This window comes from Aulostomus chinensis, chromosome 1, assembly GCF_037954235.1.
Source record: "Aulostomus chinensis isolate RoL2024-O1b breed Wild chromosome 1, RoL_Achi_v1.0, whole genome shotgun sequence".
Lineage (NCBI taxonomy): Eukaryota > Metazoa > Chordata > Actinopteri > Syngnathiformes > Aulostomidae > Aulostomus > Aulostomus chinensis.
Genome location: NC_141320.1, coordinates 24,608,442 through 24,627,912, shown reverse-complemented (window position 1 = coordinate 24,627,912; position 19,471 = coordinate 24,608,442). Strand labels below are relative to the sequence as shown.

Below are 19,471 nucleotides of genomic sequence, written 5' to 3'. Positions count from 1 at the left end.
TCATGACAGTGCACCTCCTTTATGAAGAAAAACAAAACAACTACTGCTTTGGGGCTTGTGTTCAGGGGTATTATATTATATTATTATATTATATTATGTGTGTAAAGTTTGGTGGATGTAGCCGGATGGGCCGGTGTGAGCAGGCATTTCAAAATATATATTTCTGGTAAAAACGCAGAAACAGCGGTTAGTTTGTTTTTGTGTTAAAATGAGAAACAGACCCATCCAGTTGTAGTGCCACCACTCAGCGGCCGCCTTGTAGTCAGAAGCCATGAAGAATGTTGCCCAGTAAGAGGAAGGAGAAAGGAGGAGCCGAAAAAGAGAGACTCCGGAAAAGAAAAGCAGCCGAATTTCCAAAACTCGACGCGTTCTTTCCAGGGCTGGACTGGGAAGAAGAGACGTCAGGTGTTGGAACGTGTAGTGGAAGAAGAAGGTCTCTGAGTAGTGAAAGAGTATCACTCTTTTAACATGGTTACTGTCTTCCATGTAGAATACTGCACTTTATTTTAATTTTTGAAACTTCAAAATGTGTGCATACACCCTCTGGTATGGCGTGTGCTTACACATATCGTGTAAATAACCATGGAGGGCTGCCAGGGATGAAAAATGCCAGGGCCATTTTTTGGTCCCAGTCCAGCCCTGCTTCTTAACCTGCTCACGGTGTCCTGTCAGCTGTCTTCCCTCAAGGAGGTGGCCAGTCTTGCTCTGGAGCAGTTTCAAAAATAGGCCTCAGCACACTGCCTCTGTGCCATGCCTCTCTCATGCTCCTCTACTCTTTGGTGCACATGCCTCCAGTCTGTCAGGCCTCTAATGAAGACACTTGGATCACTGGGCTTGCTAAAAGCAGGGCAAACAAAACAAAACAAAGCATCACGTTGACCACAATAAGTCAGCCATTTCCACGTCGTGCCGTCCGTTCTAACGAAGAGCCTCTGGACGACAGGGTTTATGGAATCTTGTTGAGGATGAAACTTTAAAAAAATCAGTCCTCTGTGTGGAAGAAGGGCGACTAAAATAGTCTCCAACTGACTGATCTGACTCCTCCACTTCCATTGCAACAGCATGGCTTGACTAAGAGAAAGAGAGAGAGCTGAGAGATTTCATTGGACGAGCCCAATGTCCTTCAAGAAAATCAAGCAATGGGCCGCGTTTCGCGTCTCCGATACCGTTCCGGTCGATTAAAAACTATACACTTTTGAAAAAAAATTATGACAGTTATGGGCCGGCCCAAAGATGTGCATCGGCCAGATGGCCAGTCCAGCCCTGGGTTCACCCTTGATGGATCACCAGTCCATCCCAGGACCAACACACACAGACAGACAACCATTCACACTCACAGTCATTTAGAGTGTCCAGGTAACCACTACCCTCTTGATGTCTTTGGACTGTGGGAGGAAGCTGGAGTACCAGAGAGAACCCACACAGAGACAGGGAGAACCTGCAGGAGGGGTGGAGATCGATGAGTCCTGGAGACGTTCAATAATGTCCACAACTTTGGCACCAGGAAGACAGCAGGTGATGGCACCTGGGAGTTCAACAGACCTGATGATTGAACCACCAATCACAAGGATTTCAGCCTCCATTGTAAACAGAGAGTTTAGATGAGAGAGAACCTGCTGTCAGCCTCACCAGTCAGGGCAGTGGCAGAGGCAGCAGAGTTGAATGAAGCAGGATCACCTGGCAGGTCTCAGCTGGAGGTGATGACATCACTGGCCTCAGTCCTAACCAGTGCTCTGCCTAGCAACAGGGACGATGGAGAGAAACCAGTAGAAGCACTCTGAGAGTTGGAGACAGCAGGAGAGAGACCATGACAGAGTCACCCATGGGAAACTGTTGGATCCACTCAGGACAGGCTGGACAGACACAGATCAAAGACAGAATTGATGATGTCATCAGGAGGCTTTGATAGTGTCTTTATTTGTACCTAGAATTCTGTCTTTGATCTCAGGAGGACATGAAAGAAACCCAATTGAGGAAAGTAGAGGAGAACATTCAGCTTCATTAGAAACACTTGAACTGTTGAACAGTAGAATTTGTTTGAAACAGTTTACAACACTGAGTGACAGGATTGAAGAGGGAAGGTTTTTGTGTTTTCAGTTTAATTCTAACTTTAAACTGGGCATGAACATTTTTAGTCGTTCATATTCTAACATACAGAGGAAGTCATGACATTCCCTTTTTTTTAACCTGTCCTGTTCAGGAAATGGAAATGGAAATTTAGCTGCTATGTTGAATCAGAAAAACCTTTTGAAGTCTACTTTTGCTTCAGTCAGAAAGTGGACTGTTGTTAACTCTCACAATGGTTGGTGATTGTGGAGGAAGACAAAATCCTTATGAACCTCTTTTTAACAGACACACATTTCTAAAGATGCAGGTTCATTTTATTTTGTTCTTTTAGCAGAGGATGGTTTCAATCCATCGACCTCTGGGTTCTGGGCCCAGCACGCTTCCTCTGCTCCACTCTGCTCTACCATTGATGGTGCCAGGAGGCCTAAAAACACAAAACACCAATTCAATCCAGGACCTTGGAGCCTGAACTGAAACTCCATCACACGGTGGCTCTGCTGGGGCTCCCACAGGTGAGTGAGGCTGAGCTCCAGTCTGCTCTGAGGAGGCAGCAGACATCTGCACCACTCAGAGGTTTGGTTGGTGGCTTTGACAAAATCCCAACAAACTCAAATCCTGTTGAATCAGGAAGTTCTAGTTGAACTCTCATCCACGTCACATGACCAAGAAAACCTCCTCTTTCATTCAGACCAGAACAGACAAACATAGAAACATTGTTTTAGCTTCTGATCAAACAATAACATGTTCTTGTTTGTTTGTCATGTTCTATTAATCAGACTGATGATCTCTGGATGTTCTAGGAGGGGGGTCTGTTTCTGATGAAGCCTGTTTGGTCTGGGGGGGTTAAGATGGTGGGGCTGTTTCAGTTCTAGTGCTGAAGGCTTTCATCATGACAGTCAGACTCTCCTCTGTCCTTCATGGTCCCTCAAATGTGCAGTGTGGACCTCACACACTGAATTTAGCCTGAAAACTCTTCATGAAAAGCAGGTGCCTCAGAGTCTCTGTGGTGCAATCGGTCAGTGCGCTCGGCTGTTAACCGAGAGGCTGGTGGTTCGAGCCCACCCAGGGACGATGAGCAGGCTCTACTGGTGCTTAGGAGTCGCTGTGTTAATGATCTGAATGTGGACGGACAGATTGACCCTCCACAGCAGACTCATGTGACAGATCTCTGGATGAGAAGTCTTAAATTTAGTCGTCGTGTGTCATGCAGTGTTGAGGAGGCCTGCTGGCTGTGGGTAAAGTGGGGCTCAGAGTTTGTGGAGTCGGCTCTGGAGTGAAGGGGGTCACTGTTTGGTTCTCAGATGCTACAGCTCAGGTTAGCGAGGTGGTGGAGAAACCAGTGAGAGCTCTGCCAGCTGGAGCCTCTTGGGTCCCGGGAGGCTTCACTCCTGGAGGTGGAAATGATGAGGAGTTTTAAAATCTGCTCCTCTTTCACGCTGACTTGTTTTCTTGGGTTCCCTCTTTTATTCTCCTGGAGATCAAGAGGATCCTGCCATGTTTGTCCAGGAGACCCACAGCACAACAGTCAGTGAATGGGGATGCAGGCAGGCTTTTAATGGGGGTCATTTGAAGTCCCAAGTCCAGGTGGAGCAGAAGGTGGAGTTTGATTCTCCAGGAGTTTTTGTTGTTGTTTTTTTTACCAGTTTCTTTTGATTTGGAGGAAATCATTCCAGGTGTTTGAAAGAAGGTGAGAGCAACTTTGGAAAATGTTCAACTGGTGTTTTTAAATGTCTTTGCACCAACAAATGGTGGACAGGACAGCTTTGGAAACATTTTAATGCCACCGTTCAACAGTGAATCTGCTGGTTTCCTGTTTTTAGGAGCTGATGGGAGCTGCACAGAGAAGCTCTTTGAGACAGGAAGCATTCAGAGCTCCACCCTGCTTCTTCCAGCAGGATCCACAGATCCACCAACACACCAGCTGTTTGATGAGTGGAGGCTTTTGAGCAGGATTCCTAGACAGCACAGCTGGACTCCCTCAACAGCTAACTTGTTAGCACCGACTAGACAGGAGCGCTTCTATGGTTTTACTCAGTGGTTCAATATTTTTAAGAGATGTCCCATTCAGCCTGTGGGTTTGAGTGATCACTCTTCAGTCTCCTGTTCTGTTTTATTAAAATATTCATTTAAAAGCTCCTGAGAGAGAGAGAGAGGGGGGGGGAGACAGAGAGAGAGAGAGAGAGAGGGAGAGAGAGAGATAGAGAGAGGGGGGGGAGAGAGATAGAGGGGGGGGACAGAGAGAGAGAGGGAGAGGGGGGGTAGACAGAGAGGGGGAGAGAGGGGGGAGACAGAGAGAGAGAGGGAGAGAGGGGGGGAGACAGGGAGAGAGAGGGGGGAGGGAGAGAGAGGATCAAACTGATCTCAAACTTGACTTCAAAATTCTCTGATTATAATCATTTGTACTCCTTGATAGATTCATCACTGCAGTGTCATAGAGGGTCCATTACTATTGCAGTATATTAAAGAATATAAGAACGAGGTTACCATTCATGGAAATATAGTATTTCATGTATTGCAGTATATTTTCAAAGATATAACACTTTAATTTTTTTAATAAGAGAGACTTTAATGTGAGACTTTAATGTCTGTCTTTGATGTCTAAACTCTGACTCTGATGTCATTGGTGGTGACTGAATTCTACCCCCTGACAGACTGAAGGCTCCTATTGGTGATGTCATCATAAATACATGAAGGTCTTGTTTCAATGGTATAACATTAAAGCTCATCTTAGTAAAACAATCAAGTTACCTGAACTGAATTCTTGAAAAAATGACTGTCACTGACTTAAATAAATCAAATCTGCTTCAAAGTTCCTTCTGTTGTCATAAGTCGGCCATTTTAAGTGTACTTGTAGTTCCAGAACATTCCAAGAGGAGATGATATGAATCATTTTGTTAGATGAACTCTGTTCCTCTGCTTTGATGTTGGTGGACTGAGGGGAGTTTGCCTGAACCTGCTTGGACCTGCTGGCTCCTGCTCAGTCCCTCACTCAGCCTCACTCAGCCTCAGCAGCACCACTCCACTGAGGCCTGATTCAGGTTCCTAGCAACCAAATAGGAGGAGAGCTGAACCTTCTTGCTGGGAGGCCACAGTGCTGACCACTGCACCATTGTGTCCCCTGAAAATGCCACCACCTTGTTGGGATTTTCTGTAACAGCAAGCACACATGAACATAGCAGCTTCTTCACAGGGCTGGTGGCGCAATGGATAACGCGTCTGACTACGGATCAGAAGATTCTAGGTTCAACTCCTGGCCAGCTCGCTTTGAACTTTATACTGAGAAGATGAAGTGAGAACCACTGATCAAAGTCACTGAAGTCCTCCCAGGTTTCCTCCTTGTCTGCTGGAAACATGAACACATGAATGATCCTGCTACCTCTCATGTTAAGCTGCACTTGACAGTGACAGCAGGAGAACAAAAATCCCAGTGTGTCATCAACATTTGCTGTCAAATCAATGATAGAAGCTGTTGAGTTTCTGGATCAGAACAAGGAGAAAGGAGCCCCAATGAAAGAGTGATGGTTCTTGATTCTGATTTTGTTCTTCACTCCTACACCAGAGAGTGAAAGTGTGGGCTGGCTGGGACCAACTGCCTGCTTCAGAGTGGGAGGAGCCTCAGGACTTTCCAGTGAGAGCTGCAAACTTCCACCAGCGCCCAGTGCCAGCAGGTCTTCATGATGGAGCTGAGAAGAACACAACAACACCAGAGCACTGGAGAGGAGCACAACACTTCTTTGCTTCCTGGCCACTCTCATGTCTGTCTGTCCATCTGGAGCTGGGGGGAGGAGCTTCACATGTTTTTCTTTTTTTAAAAAAGGGAATGACATGACTTCCTCTGTATGTTAGAATATGAACGACTAAAAATGTTCATCCACAGTTTAAAGTTAGAATTAAATTTAAAGTAGAAAAACCTTCCCTCTTCAATCCTGTCACTCAGTGTTGTAAACTGTTTCAAACAAATTCTACTGTTCAACAGTTCAAGTGTTTCTAATGAAGCTGAATGTTCTCCTCTTCTTTCCTCAATTGGGTTTCTTTCATGTCCTCCTGAGATCAAAGACAAAATTCTAGTTACTGTCAAAGCCCTGATGACATCATCAGGAATTCTGACCTGTCCAGGGTGAACTCTGAACCCACGCCTCCTCAAAGACTGGGGATCTGCTGACCCTGCCTCTTGCCCAACGTCACCTGGGATCGCCCCCCCCCCCCCCCCGTGACCCTTAAAGGATAAGAACAGAAAGTGGATGGAGGGATGGACTCAACACTGAAATCAGCTGATCTGATCCACATTCTAATGTTTCCTGTCCCTCTTTAGGAGTCAGTGAGAATAGTAGTGTATATAATAATGTATATCCAACCTTGTAGTATCTTTCCAAAGCTTTTAGTATTTCTTCTTGTTTCTACTGGTAGTTTTAGTGTCTGGATCTTTTCTTTTGATGTCCTGCTGTCTGCTCTTTGCTTTTGGAGCTTCCTTCAACAACTACCAGGCCTCCTGGGTACTGTAGGAAACATGGTCAAGTTCTTCTGACTTCTCCAGGAACGTCCTGCTCTCATTGGTCTGTCTTCTTTTTGACTCCTCCCACTGCCACAATGACCAGCCTTTATACTCTTGGTGACTGGGGCCCTGGTTGCTGCAGGCCTCAACACCAGCCTGTGGTTGTGAGCAGGGCAGAACAGAACTGACAGTATCTCCCTTGCAGGACCTGGGTCAGCGCCTGGTGCCAGCTGGGGCACCGCTTGAACCTGGACCCCTAGAAGATCTTCTCCAGGAACTGGCCTTTTTCAGTCGAAACAGCGTGAAACTTCAAGTAAAGAATTAAAATTATTTAATTCACAATGAGGCCTCTGTCATAAAACAAAGGAACAACTGGCTACCTCCCCATTGACTTCACCTTGATAACCAGGAGGTAACCTGGTAGTCAGAGCAGCGATGCTCAGGTCTGTGGACTCAAAGGAGGGTTCTTCTTTTGGTCACAGGTTTGAAGTGGAAGTGAAAGGAGAGGCTTTGAGAGAACTGCCACACCTCTCCAGTGACATGATGGCAGTGGTGGGATTTGAACCCACGCCTCCTCAGAGACTGGAACCTTAAGCCAGCGCCTTAGACCACTCGGCCACACTACCTCACTGAGCTGCTCTCTGAGTTGGTCTGCTAAAGGCATGTTGAAGAGGAAGTAACATCATGATATCAAACTTATTCTGAAGGGGGACCCCTTTCCTCCCACGGTCACAGGAAGTGACAACAGCGCCGCTAGAAGCAGGAAAGAAATGGTAAAAGGACTCAGTTTGTACAGAGCCTTTCTACCTCAGCAGCACTCAAGGAGCTGAACAATGTCCTCTCATTCACACACACTCACACACTGATGCTGAAGGCTGCCATGCAAGGAGCCAACCTACTCATCAGAAGTATTTAGGGGTTCAGTATCTTACTCAAGGACACTTTGACATGGTCACTGGAGAAAGTGAGGATCAAACCAGCCACCCTTTGGTTGCCAGACGGCCACGCTACTCCTGAGTCATGTGACCTGGATAAGATGGTGAACTACAGCTGATCGCCATGCTAGCAAACCCTCTTTTGTTTGGTTTGGTTGTTGTTTAGTGACTGTGGATGAATACACAGGAGAAGTTGAGCATAAATTTGTGTTCCCTGTTCACTTGAATATCTGCAGGAGTGTGAGGTGGAAATAATACTTGGAGGAGAATGAGAGTTCAGTCTCAGCGCTATGACCTGTGCTGACACTAAAACATGTCAGCCCACAGAACAAAGATGGCAGTCCTCTGGGAGAGCAAGTACACCACACATACATGAAGAAACCCTACAGGAAACAAATATGTTGCCAGAGACTTTTACTCTGTTTTTGTTGTTTACCCAAGTACAGGATTGGAGGGAGACTGATGGTCGCTGTTTGGGTTTTTGGAAAACAAGGAGGCTGTGGGTTCAAGTTGGATTCTCAGAGACTATTTCCCCAACCTCTACATTGGCATCTACGCTGTCATCCAGTCACGTGACTGAAGTCATCCAGTCACGTGACTGAAGTCATCCAGTCATGTGACTGAAGTCATCCAGTCACGTGACTGAAGTCATCCAGTCACGTGACTGAAGTCATCCAGTCAGGTGACTGAAGTCATCCAGTCATGTGATTGAAGTCATCCAGTCACGTGACTGAAGTCATCCAGTCACGTGACTGAAGTCATCCATTCATGTCAGTGATGTCACTTGGTAGGACTGTCATTGCCGTCTCATTCTAGAAAAGAATCCAGACTCCACCTGTGGCTCCATGATAACTGATGGACCTCTGGTTGGAGGCTGGACGATGATGTTTGGACTGGAAGGAAAACTCCTTGTCCAAATTCCATTGTGTTCAAGTTTAAAGTCCCACAATAAGAAGTAGCTGAATCTGACAGGTGGAGGTTTGGAACTACAAGATGGTGATGTTTCCTTGACTTGATGCTCTGACTGTCAGGGTGGATGACAGCTTCTTCTGCTGCTGCATCTGAGTGGCTATGATTGGAGCTTTTACCTCCCAAGGTTGTCTGGTTCCAGGGGAAATTTTAAAATTCCAGTCCCCAACCTTGGCTGTTCTGTCCTGGGTTTGAAGACATCAGCAGCCTTGTTGGAGTCAACTGGGATGTTCCTCTCAATAGACAGCAGCACTACATCAGAGAGCCTGTCTGCTCCATGGCTCCTCCTGAGCTGGTCCTGGATCAGCTTCAGTTTGGAGAGTCACCGTTACACTGAAGCAGAGGTCACTGGTAGTGCTGAATATTCTGGGAGGAGCCTGTGGCTCTGGGTACACTGTGCCCTTGTTGTTGGCTTGAAGGCAGCTCAGCGTGACTGCACATTGTTGTTTTGGAGTGCTCAAGATGAGGAGAACACCTCAAGTTCAGGACATTGTCTTCCCAGAGTGATAAAAGCAGCCAACACCTCCAGCACAGAGAGGCTGGGAGAGACCTGCCACACCTCTCCAGTGACCTGGGACATGATGGCAGTGGTGGGATTTGAACCTACACCTCCTCAGAGACTGGAGCCTTAATCCAGCACCTTAGACCACTCAGCCACACTACCTCACTGAGCTAGTCAGTGAGTTGGTCTGCTAAAGGCATGTTGAAGAGGAAGTAACAATGATATCAAACTTATTCTGAAGGGGGACCCCTTCCCTCCCGTGGTCACAGGAAGTGACGACAGCACCGCCAGAAGCAGCCAGGAAAGAAATGGAAAAAGGACTCAATTTGTACAGAGCCCTTCTAGCTCAGCAGCCACGCTAGCAAACCCCCTTTGTTTGGTTGTTGTTGTTTAGTGACTGTGGATGAACACACAGGAGAAGTTGAGCATGAATCTGTGTTCCTGTTCACTTGAATACATGCAGGAGTAGCAGGTGGAAATACTACTGTTTATTTTTGTTCTGATTTCAGAACTGTTGACACAACGGTGTCAGATTAAAGCATCTCCACCTTCCAGATGCTGGTCTCCTTCACTGACCTCCATCTTGTGTTCTGGATCCACCTGAACCCAGCAGCTCCAGATCCCTTCACTCCCTTACAGGGATAGAAAATGGCTGCTGGATGGAAGTCCCCCAACTGTGGCTGTTCTGAAACTTTTCTCCTCAGTCACTCCTGAGTTGACACTGAGATGGAAACTCTGAGTATCAGGTTCAGAACAGCTGATCTGAGTTGGTCCAATCAGCTGTGAGTACGTTCACCTTGAGTGTCACACGTGCACAACCAGGACAAAATGCCCTCATCAATGGAGCCCAGATACGACGAGTCACCATGACAACCATGAACAAAATAACAAGTTATTTCACTTCAATTCATTGAAACAAGACCTCCATATATTTATGATGACATCACCAATATGAACCTTCCCAGTCTGTCAGGTGGTAGAATTTAGTCACCACCAATGACATCAGAGTCAGAGTTCACAGATCAAAGACAGACATTAAAGCCTCTCTGATAAAACAAAAATATAGTACACTGGAAAAGAATATTGCAGTATATTAAATATGATGTTTCCATGGAGGGGCAGTTTGACATTTTATTCTTGGATGCATTTATATTTTAGAATCAGAAAGACAGTTACAATGACATCATCAAGACAAAATCTTGTCCTTACAAAGGTGATGGTCACATGATTTACCTTCCTCCTGTGTGACCTGTTGGAGGTTTTAAATGCAGCAAAGAAGCACATCAACTTGTTGACTGCATCAAGGCTTTCTGACTCTGGCAGGAACCTCTAGTTCAACCAAATCAAACCAACAAATGTTGTTCACTGAATTATAAAATAGTGAGGGTCTGTCTGGACCAGTGATCAAAATAAGATGATAAAGCAACAATCAGAGCCAAACCTGAAGTCAGAAGTGCACTGTCAGGAACACTGCCAGCAGCTCCTCTCCCAGTCATGGGAGCTTCAGGGACTCTCATCAGCCTCGTTCTCCCATCGACCTGCACAACAACACAACAAACAAAGACGGCAGGTCCAGTGTGGTCCTGATAAGACCACTGGACTGCAGGGTCCCAGTATCACTGGTGACAATGGTTTTACCAGCTGGGACCTTGGACAAGAACTTCTCAGAGGAAACTCATCATGGTGGCTCAGTGAAGAAAACTAGACCTGAGCTGCCTGTTGGAACCTAGCAGGTGAAGGACAGAGCTCCACCTCTTTAGAGACACCACCACTGTGGGCTCATGTTGGCAAAAGAAGTGGGTCAGTTTTTGACACACACATCTAAACACACACACACACACACACACACATGCATGTTCCTACACACAGAGACTTCTCCTCTGTTTTTGTTTTTTACTGGTTTTGAACCAGTAGCTGGTTTCTGTTGGTTTGATTTGCTCGACTGGTTGTTGTTTGTTTGACCATGCAAATCCATATTTGAAGGCTTCAAACTCCAGCCACTGTATAGAGACGTGTGAGAAAGCCTTGTGCTCGGTTTGGCAATTGTTTGGACAGAGTTTTGCAATGGTTTGGGGTTTTAGGAAACTGCTTTGGAAAACTGCGAGCATTGCTGATGCAAGTGTCGCGCTATCAAACAGGTCACAGCCGGTTGTCTTTATAAATTTATCGCAGAAGTTGATTGTGCCCTCAGCTAAGATTTGGACATCATTTTCACAATAAGCTACTAATTCCTGGTCATAGTTGAACTCCTGATCTTTTACTGAGTGATACCAGTTCAAAAAATCCTGTCTCTGTCTCGGTGCCACCTCATCTGCTCCATACATTCCAGGCAAGGCATGGGGACCTTTATACCCATTTCTTGAGACGGCTGTGAACTTGTGTGGAGAGGAACCTTTAAGCTCCGTTTTACACCCTGACGCTTTCAGGAATTCCTGGAGTGGGATGGGGATGAAGGAGAATGAGTGGATAAATTGAAGCTGATCGTCATGATCAGTGATCAGAAGTATTTTGCTCCCCTGGGCGATGACGAAAGGTGACACTCGTTGGGTCACATAAGCATTCAAAATGCTATCAAAGCCTTTCCCATCGCGGGAAATGAAAGTCGCGCGTTTGTGCCGTTTTTGCCAGCAATGGAGAAGGAAACTTACAGCACAGTGAGGACCTTCCCAGATCTCTCCCTCCCCATTCAGTGACTGAGCGTGATATGCCTTGAGGAGGGATTTGGTCAAAAATAATAATCAATAAAATTACGAATGAACATTAAATATCAATCGGGGCACCACCCTGATTAGTGCAGGGAAACTAAAGTGTTGAACAAATTTGGGAAATTGTCAGTCTCAAACAGAGTTTATCCACTAAACAGTCAATATTCAGTCTTAAACTTCTAGGAATAACTGATCTTGGAAGGGTGAGGTCAGAGCGCTGGCTATCACTTGGACACGTGACCACAGTTTTGTACACAAAAGGACACTGCGACCTCTCTTATAATAAAAAAACTTCATGAAACACACTGCATCAATCAGCAACACGTTGATGGAACGGTTCGGATCTACAATGGTGGTGCAGTGGTCTGCAGTGTTGCCTCACAGCAAGAAGGTTCTGGGTTTGAGCCCCGGCTCCAGCTTTGCTAGACACGACTGAGTCACTGACTCCTGCAAGGACAAAGTCTGTAATCCTCCTTGGTGAACCTCCAAGCCTCCACCCTTCATTGCAAACTGTGTATATTTGGTGGTTTGTACACATGCAACTCTGTATACAATGGTCTTCTCCTGTCTTTTGAAATATTTAATTTTCTTTCTGTCTTGTAATTGAGCTGTGGTAACATCCAAATTTCCCTGTTGTGGGATCAATAAAGTTCCATCTATCTATCATCTATCTAGTAGCTTTGGTTCCATCTCAGCACAGAAAAATCTGTTCCCTTCACTGTGTGGGAGGTTCAGAGTCCCTGTTTTGATTGCAGCTTTGACCTGAGCAGGTGTTCATCCTCATCTCAGTAACAGGGGACACTTTATCACAGCAGTGGACAAACATCAGCATTCATCACCCAGCAGCTCCTCTGATCAACAGAACAAGCTGAAGTATTCTGAGAAGGAGGGCATGGATCCCTCTACCTCTCACATGCTAAGCTAGCGCTAGCACAAAACCTTTATTTTTTCTGGGGTTTTGAGAGGTTCTGGGTCATGAATCCAAATTTAAATTGGACAGAAATGTCCTGCAGGGTCACTGGGGCCGCACGTTTCATGTTCTCAACAGATTAGAACTGTAGAGTGTGTGACGTGGTGTGTTTGTCAGGAGCTTTCAAGACCAAAGTTGTTGACACACAAAAGAAAGAAACATGTCAAAGTTTGTTCATTCTTATGAGTTAAACTGAAAATTAGTTGCAGAGTGACGACAAAAATGGAGAAATCCTCCTCTTCACTACTCAGTCAAAACCACTGACACACACACACACACACACACACACAAATAGTTTGTGTTTGTGAGAAGATTAAAAAAATCTACTGTGCTTTGATAAAGGTAAACTGTTGAGTATCAATCCTCTACTAATGTGTGGGAGTGTAGTTGTTAAGGCCGAGAGGTGAAGGCGATGGACTAGAAATCCATTGGGGTCTCCCTGCTCAGGTTGGAGTCCTGCCAACAACGTTAAACTGCTGCTCCGGAGGAGACAACACCTGCTCCTACTTTAGGTCCATGTGTCAAAGGTTTTCTTTCAAGGGCTGCAGCAGCTGATGATGAGGGAGAGAGAGAGGATTGGTAGCATGTTGTCTGTCTCCACCATTCTGGTGTTGACCAGATACTCCAGTGGAGGTGAAGCTGATGGAAAGGTTCCAAGTGGGACGGTTCCATGTTCCACCAGTTTCATCTAGAACTGAGGTGGAGCTTCGGGTTAAGTAGGAATTGGTTTGGTTTAGACCCTGGGAGTGTCAGTTGGTGTGTGTGTGTGTGTGTGTGTGTGTGTGTGTGTGTGTGTGTGTGTGTGTTTACATGCAGACTTTCCCTTGTGACAGCTGATTTGGTTTGGAATCCATCTTAGTCAGGACATTTGGAGAAAATTCTATCATGTAGTTGGAGTTATTTTGATTTACAAGACTGCAAAAAAAATCCCCTCCCCTCCAAAAAGCCTCCTCTCCAACTTTGTACTCAAGTTGTCTCCTCATCAGGCACCACAGGATCCAGCAGGTTCAGTTAAAACAGTCATTAGAGATTGAAAAAATGGCCATCAAACACAAAATAAGGCTTCAAATAGGTTTCCAAATTTATTTCATGTTGACACATTTAGTCCATTTAACATCAGGACTGCTCCCAGATCAGCTCCATGACCTCATCCCTGCACCAGAGTACCGCCCAAGTTCATCAAGGATGGCCAACATGAGCAGGTCTGGATTCACCTCCATCTTTGGAGGCTGTTGAATTTCCTCCTGAGGACCGTCAGGCTGTTTCCTGACTTTGCTGTGACCCAACAGCAGACAGCAACAAGGACTGAGGTGCACTTGGTAATTGGATGCACTGAAGTCATGTGACTGAAGTCATCCGGTCAGGTGACTGAAGTCACCCGGTCAGGTGACTGAAGTCATCCGGTCAGGTGACTGAAGTCATCCGGTCAGGTGACTGAAGTCATGTCAGTCATGTCACTCGGCAGGCCTCATTCCAGAAAAGAACCCAGACTCCACCTGTGGCTCCATGATCACTGATGGACCTCTGGTTGGAGGCTGGACGATGATGTTTGGTCTGGGGGGTTAAGATGGTGGGGCTGTTTCAGTTCTAGTGCTGAGGGCTTTCTCCATGACAACCAGACTCTCATCTGTCCTTCATGTTCCCTCAGTGTGGACCTCACACACTGAGTTCAGCCTGAAAACTCTTCATGAACCGCAGGAGACTCAGAGTCTCTGTGGTCCATCGGTCAGCGCGCTGGCCGTTAACAGAGAGGCTGGTGGTTGGAGCCCCCCAGGGGACCAGGACCAGGCTCTACTGGTGCTGAGGACTCTGTTGATCAGCGGCTGAGTTGCTACCTGATCTCCACATTGGTCTGTTTCATCCTGAGTAGTTTGATCCCAGCAGAGTTGCTGCATCGATGATCTGAATGTGGACGGACAGATTGATCCTCCACAGCAGACGCATGTGACAGATCTCTTGGTGGGACACTTTGTGGTAAAGCCAGGTTCTGCCAGTCCCACTCACATATTTCAGTCACAAATATTCAGAGATGGATTTGTTTTTCCTGGATCCATTTATTATTTTCTGATCACCTTGTGGATTTTTCATCATTGTCCTCATCACCATACTTTAGGTTGCAGTACGAACACCTGAGTTAGTCTGGGGTTTAGAAATCATGCAGCATCCAAATAATAGCAGGCTGAAACATCCATCCATCCATCGTCTTCTACCTCTTATTCCTACACATTAAGGGTCGCGGGGGGGCTGGAGCCTATCCCAGCATCTACAGGCGAGAGGCGGGGTTCACCCTGGACAGGTCGCCAGTCCATCGCAGGGCCAACATAGAGAGACGAACAACCATTCACACTCACATTCATACCTACGGTCAATTTAGAGAATTCAATCAGCCTCGTCCCCAATTGCATGTTTTTTGGACTGTGGGAGGAAGCCTGGAGTACCCAGAGAGAACCCACACAGTCACTTAAAATAGAGTGTAGGAAACACAAGGCAGATGGAATAAAGATGTTTCTGTGGCAGTTCCCAAAGAGGTAGGAAAGGTTCCAACACTGTATTTAGTTCATCAATGTACTTCTTTAATGTTAGTAGCGGTACCGGGATCTCCTGCTCATGCATCCCAGGCAGAATCAATGACTTAGCTGCAAGTCACCTTATTTGACCTCATGAACATCTGGAAGTAGTAAAAGGTGTTTTACAGAGGGGTCCCACAAATCTCCAAAGCACCAGGACTAGTTGGTGCCATTGCGACTCCAGGAAGGAACTTATAAATACTGGAGCCAACACAGATAGACGTTCCAAGATATAAGACAACAGAAGAACACTTACTATCAGCAGTGAAGCACAGACCAGACTGTTTAGAGTGGACAGGTGAAAAGGTCACAACAGGGAATAGCAGGAGTGTAGCTCATGCTAGCATCACTCCCTCAAGCCAATTAAGTCAGAACAGAGTCCACAAGAATTTCTATGGTGGGATGAGGCCGTGAAAGATAAGAGCATGGCCGTAAATCGGAGAGAGGTTTTAATCTTCACAGCTGCAACAACAAGGCCACGATGGACCAGAAGGGACTGGCATGGGGTCAGACAGAAGATCCTGCAACAGACACGAAGATCAAAAATACACACTTGCACGCAGAAGCGATCACATCAGCACCTCCCTGTAACACATAAAACTGGAGAAGATAGTGAGATCGTGGGACTTCTTGCCCCAACGCCAGGGACGACGCATCTGCGTATGCTGACTCCAGCATAGGGGAAGACCATCTACAGAGCTCTGTGTTCTTTCCTGTTAATCTGAATAAATTCTTTTGAACCAACTGGAAGGTGTCCTCTCCGGATTTTGAACAGCGGAATACATACTCTGTGGGTCCTTCTGATTGATGAATGATGACTTGTTGAAAAATTCCTACAGTTGTCACGCCCCTTTCCTTACTAATAAAGTGTTCTTGTGTAAAGTGTTCTCTGGACAATCTTGATATTTGCACTCCTGTTCTTTAAAGTACTTCAGTATATTGTTATACCTGTATACCTATTGCTAAAAAAATAATAATAATGGCCCAGTGCTGGCCAGTGCCAAAACAAAAGCCTGTTTCCAATAGACGCCTGGTCTCTTTTAAACGCCCGGGGTCCACATCGATGTTGCAAAACAAACGCCCGGGCTACTAATTGGTCATTTACAGTACATATGCATGCACACACACACACACACACACACACACACACACACACACACACAAATAGTTTGTCTTTGAGAGAGGACAAAAAATATTTGACTGTGCTGACATGAAGATGAATTGTTGAATTTCAGTCTCCTACAAATGTGTGTGAATGTGGTCGTTGTGGCCGAGTGGTGAAGGCGATGGACTAGAAATCCATTTCGGTCTCCCTGCTCAGGTTGGAGTCCTGCCAACAACGTTAAACTGTTGACAATTTAAATTTGACCCACTTTGCCACCACACTGTCCTTTATCACAGCATTTAACATCAGGACTGCTCCCAGATCAGCTCCATGACCTCATCCTGGCACCAGAGTACAGGGGATGAGCAAGAGATCAATGCTTAGAACCCAGAGATCAAAGACAGAATTCAGAGATCAAAGACAAAGAAGCAGGAAGCCAATATCTCAGAGACAATGGGAAGAGCTTTGCTGTGCCATGACTGGAAGCATCTGAAGCCACTGAATAGAGTGGAGTGTGGGCTTTCCTTACTTGGGAGCTGAAGCACTGGTGTTTTGAACTCCCTCAGACAACAACATTCAACACTGGCACATCTTTGTTTGAGATCCTAGGACCCTCCTCTAACTTCTTTGACGACGATCATCTCAGCTAACCCAAAGCATCATGGGGGGGGGGGGGGGGGGTTCAGGTCACTCATGGAGTTGCCTTCCAGGCCAAGTAGTTCAAACTTTAATAATCCAGAGGGAGTCTGACTGATCAAACGGGGGGGGGGGGGGGGGCGTTCTGGAGCTCAGCGTGGCAATGAAGAATTGGCAGATCCTCCTGTGAGTCCCCAGCTGTGTTGAAATTCTCACCAAAAATTGGAGTTTCCAAACAAAGTTTACGACACACTAAAGGCTTTGTGTGACTTGGTAATATTGTTTGTAAAAATGACAGTCCTTTACTCTGCTTTTAACAAAAGACTTCCTCTTTGCTTGCAGTTCCTAACAAGCAAGCAGTGAATGAGGCTGTGGTCGACATGCAGCCACCGGCCACTGTTGAAAATGAGGCATTGAGGAGTTCCTGAAGCTCATTGCACCCTTGAATGTTCTAGCAAGCAGGAAGGGTGTTGAAGAAATGTGAGGTTTGGATGAATTCATGAGTCCTGTCATGATATATTATATTATATTATATTATATTATATTATATTATATTATATTATATTATTCATTGTCTTCTGCTTATTATTATCTATATTATCTTTCTATGAAAGGGTCACCACCTGGCTGAAAGCAACACCCCAGAACACAGGACCCATTACAATACTGGAAAAATAACCAGAGAACACATCCCCACCTTTATCAGCTCACTCTGATATCTTCCATTGTCATGCTCACATCTTCATCTGTACCCTGTGAAAGAGTTTTTCTAAGGCAGGGGAACCGGTGTCAGAAGAAATCGCCTTGCAGCAAAGACACTTCCAAAAATCGAGCGTTAGCGTTTGTTCTGTCAGGCCGTGGTAGTCGAGCGCAATTGGCTTTCCCGTCCATCAATCAAACTGATCAATCAGCTTATCTACAGCTGCTCCGCATCAGCTGATCAAATCCCTCGCTTCTGATTGGCCCCTCTCAACTTAAATGTCACCCGGCCTCAACTACCGCTCTGCTAGCTTCTGGCTATGCTGCTCTGCCTATTACTATCTGCTGCTGCTATCTGCTGCTGCTATCTGCTGCTATTTGCTGTACAGTTGCTCCTGCTTGCAACTTGCTACCCTCCACCTCCCCAGCTCCACCTTGTCGTGTATACATGTCATAGTTCGTTCCATGTCATGTTGCTGCTCTGTTCATAGGGGTATGTTTGCTCTTCCAGTCTTAAACTGGGAGAACCTTCCCTCACGCTGCTGGTCCCCTGTTTCATGGTGCTCATGGAAAATTCTCAGGGGACTCCTCTGAACAGAGCCATACCGCCAGTTTGTGCTAGAACAAACAAATCAAGCTCATTATCATCTCTGTATTTCTTGACGTGAATGGACCTGACAGAACTTGTGTTCCTCAATAAAAATGCAGAAATGAATCCATTTTTAGTCTTTTATTTTATATGATTCAACACTTAAGTTCACAAAATTCCATAGAGAAGTTGAAAATTTCAGTTCTGAATTTTTTTATAGACGAATTTGCTCCATTTTACACAGCGACTCATTTCAGCATTTACACAAACAAATTGAACAAATGAAATTCTGCAATGATGAGATGATATTTGAAGGAAAGGATGAGCGATTAAATGTTATTTCACAGGCTGATGTTGGGTTAGCAGTATGGAAGCTTTTCCATCTTTTTTTCAGTTTGTTTACCTGCAATGATTTACAACTCCTGCAGGGGTCGCTATTGAGTGGCCAACACAGTGTCATCCAGTGCTGACACAGTTAGTGTAGTGTGTCAGTTCACTCCTTGAGGGATCATCATCCCATCACTACCTTGCAGTCCTCATCCATGCTGAGGAGGACAGACCTGAATCCTGTCTCCCTTTAACGTCACATGGAGTTTGGTGCTCTTTCAAGATGAACCTCACTTCTGACTTCCTTTGCTCAACGGTTCAAGGAGTTGGGAGTCCTCATCTATTTAATTCTAACATGGATAGAAAAGAGAACGTCTGCTGGCCCCAGGGATTCATTTCAGCTCAGCTTCAACAACCTTTGACAACCTGAGCTCTTGGGAATCAAACATCTGTTTCATTTTAACGTCGTTGTAAAGTCTATAAAAAAGTTCATGTCAAGAAGTTCTCTTTGAATGCACCAGAAACCTTCATCAGGAGGGTTACCAGGGTCAGGGGTCAGCAGGAATACAAACATGAGACAATCAGGAACAACCTTCATCAGGAGGGTTACCAGGGTCAGGGGTCAGCAGGAATACAAACATGAGACAATCAGGAACAACCTTCATCAGGAGGGTTACCAGGGTCAGGGGTCAGCAGGAATACAAACATGAGACAATCAGGAACAACCTTCATCAGGAGGGTTACCAGGGTCAGGGGTCAGCAGGAATACAAACAAGAGACAATCAGGAACAACCTTCATCAGGAGGGTTACCAGGGTCAGGGGTCAGCAGGAATAATAACATGAGACAATCAGGAACAACCTTCATCAGGAGGGTTACCAGGGTCAGGGGTCAGCAGGAACACAAACA

At 45.8% G+C, this 19,471-nt stretch overlaps 1 non-coding gene across 1 annotated transcript; it reads left to right on the top strand.

The window, feature by feature from the left end:
- The first annotated feature begins 5,256 nt into the window (after positions 1-5,256).
- On the top strand, positions 5,257-5,329 carry trnar-acg (transfer RNA arginine (anticodon ACG)). The gene has a single exon. It is a non-coding gene; the product is annotated as a tRNA-Arg (tRNA).
- The last annotated feature ends 14,142 nt before the right edge of the window (positions 5,330-19,471 follow it).